Genomic DNA, 3,096 nt, shown 5'->3' on the forward strand with positions numbered 1-3,096 from the left:
AAGTTGGCATGGCGGAATGGAAGTATTTTTTTTCTTTTACATACCCTGACGTGAGATGGAAAATAAACTAGAGAAGCAATGTCTGCAAGTAGACGCATTAATGTTTCTCATAGTTTGTTTCTTATGCGGAAGTAACTGTACCTGCCTGTATCTGGAGCTCATTTTAAGCAAACAAAGTGGAACAAATAGGCTAGACGGCTTGCTCGAAATGCATTAATTCAGTAATGTAACTGTATTCGAAACCGAACAAAACATAATGCACTGGGATAGTTGTTGTTGTGTCAAATGGTCTTGCACATGTCTGAAGTGACTATTTGCCCTCAGTTTTACAGCACTGGGGCTCTACAATAATTTAAATTGCCTTAATCGAAAATTTGTCAGAGTTGTCGGGACAGACGAGAGGCAGGCACCGTAATTTTCAAGTTATTTGTCCCCAGCATAACAGCGTGAGGCCCTGGCAAAGAGCGTTGGTAAAAAAGAAGGGGGAGATTATCAGTACCATCACTAAGGGATAAAAACAAATAGGCAACGCTTCCCTGTTGCAACCCCCCACCTGACCGATCACATACCCCCCTCACCCCCCTGCACACCTAACCAAGCCCATAACATCCCCCCCCCCCATAACACAGAGACAATAAAACATAATATTAGTAGTTTATCGACGATAAAAATGAAGTTACGAGCAGATTTGATGAAATTATGACGTGCTTTTCGTTTGGGCAGCCATTTTTTTATGATTACATAGTAGATGCCGATAGTTATGAAACCGCAAACTTAATTAGATATTCATATAATTATTTATCATGTACAGCTTCTGCGTCCTAGGTGTAACAGGTGCAAAAAAACAGTGCACTGGACCCTTTGGATTCCTTGCGCAGGTCTTAATGAAGTCTCTGAGATTTTATTTTTTTTTTACTTTTCCATAAAAAAAACTACTTAAGACAGCATTTTACCTATCAAAAGGCACCAGTTCAATATAAGACATATAACTATGTGGAATTTCATGACTATAGGGAATACTTTCTGAGTTCTGGCCCGGAATTGAAATCTCTCTGCCACCTATTGTTGTTGATACCAGTGATAACAATACCTTCCACTGACTGTGTCAGATGGAGGGTAAAAAATTCATCATTCATTCATTGCCAGACGCCATGTATCCCAAACAGGGTGGCCAAGGGCTTAGAGTTAATTGTTTTACAGGGAGGGGCACTAATCCTCCACCAACCCCACTTGACACGTAGGGAGAACGTTATGCCAACAGCATCTGGTGTTCCCAGGCGGTCACCCATCCAAGTACTAACCAGACCCAACGTTGCTTAACTTCGCTGATCGGACGGGAAGCGGTGTACTCAACGTGGTATGGCCGTTGATAGGGCGAGGGTAAAAAATACTTTCCGAAATTAAATGAAATCTGTTGCCATTATACAAAATGGGCTGCATTCTAACGATTTCATACCTCACTGGTGTTCTTACTGCCAGTCCCATAACGTAATTAGTATCATGTTCCTGCAATTTCAGAGCTATTTTATTCAGCGTAGGAGTCTTCTAGGTTAGTGGGGGAAGGGGGGCAGAGTTAGCATTCTTTAACCCCGTCAGCACGGTAGATCTTTCCCAAGTTAAATAAAACTGTAGATGTAACAAGAATAAAATAAAAATATGCATTCTCGTAGTGAGGGAATAATCTATCTATCTACTGCCAGACGCCATAATCCCGTAGGGGGTGGCCATTTGACTTTGAGTTATTTGTTTTGCGGGGAGGGGCACTAACCCTCCAACAACCCACTTGTTGACACGTAGGGAGCACGTATGGTTTGGTTATATGGTTACCGCCCAGCGTTGTAAATGGTTTCTTGGTTTCAGGAAACCATATGCCTTGTCACTCAATGTAAGGCCACCTGTAAAGGAAAGAAAAGCAATAAGAAGTGACAGGAAAGATGGGAGATATAGGAAGAGAGGAGGGCAGGCACAGGAAAAGAATGATAAAGGCTAAGGAAGAAGTAGGCAGCACTACATCAAGTGAGTGGATGATGGTCGCCACCACCTACCACTAGGGAATAATACGACCGTAATACCTATCACCTTGCTTACCCTTAATTCCTCTGACTGCTACGATGGTCTTAGCTGAGCAAAATTTTCAGGTCTTATAATGAACACCATGACAGAGTGTTTTAAACCTATTTGACTGGCTGTCTTCCTCTTGGCTGATTAGATTAATCCATGACCAGATTCTAAGTTGAGCTGTGTAACGACTAATTCTTCACACTACATCTCGGTATCCTCATGTGTGTTAACTGATGACAACTTGACTGATATGATGAAGATATAAAAAGCATACACGAACAACGTTTAGGTATAATGTGCATAATAAATCGTTTAGGAAGAGTTGCCACGAAGCCTCCCCTGCCACGCAGAATAGGACCCTCGACATAACTGGCATGAAATACCTTAGCGTCACTGGGAAAGGTAAAGGTTTGGTACCGCATCATGTAATAAAAAATCAGGTTAACCCTCTCATAGCCAGGACAACTCTAGTATAATATTCTACCCAACACCAGACTATTTGAGTCAGCTGGAGGATCGTTACATAAGGGGGCCTGAGGCATTAACATTTGAACGGCAAAGGAATGGTAAAAGATATGAGGATACCCAGAATCAGATGTTTTTTTGTTCCAACTAACACAAGATGACTTTATTCAGCTGAAAGGGAGCCACAGAAGCCTGAGAGAGTTAACATCTCATTAGTAAGGGACGGCAAAAAGAAATATGGCGTGTTACGCAGAGTCAGATAAGAAAGGAAATGAGGTATGAGGGTGCGAGGCGAAGGGATGAGCTAAGAGACCGCGCCGACTTAGAAGAGAGACACTTGGAATAATATGAAGGATCACCAGACGAGGTGGGGGTAACGGAGGTGAAAGAGATAGGGATTACAACGGCAAAAATCAAAAGACAAGAAAGTAGTAAAGAAATATTTATATATAGGAAAGAGGGTGAGTAGGAAAAATAGTGACTAAAGGAAAGTAAGAAAATAGGTAAAGAAGTAATTAAAGGAAAGGAGAAGAAGAGGTACAGAAGTAGTGAAAGGAAAATGGAGGGGTA

At 41.7% G+C, this 3,096-nt stretch overlaps 1 non-coding gene across 1 annotated transcript; it reads right to left on the minus strand.

The window, feature by feature from the left end:
* Positions 1-1,252: 1,252 nt before the first annotated feature.
* On the minus strand, positions 1,253-1,371 carry LOC145397590 (5S ribosomal RNA). Its single transcript, XR_013897006.1, has one exon. It is a non-coding gene; the product is annotated as a 5S ribosomal RNA (ribosomal RNA).
* Positions 1,372-3,096: the final 1,725 nt, after the last annotated feature.

This window comes from Coenobita brevimanus, chromosome 41 (assembly GCF_032717465.1).
Source record: "Coenobita brevimanus isolate Jiangsu-jjx chromosome 41, ASM3271746v2, whole genome shotgun sequence".
Classification (NCBI taxonomy): domain Eukaryota; kingdom Metazoa; phylum Arthropoda; class Malacostraca; order Decapoda; family Coenobitidae; genus Coenobita; species Coenobita brevimanus.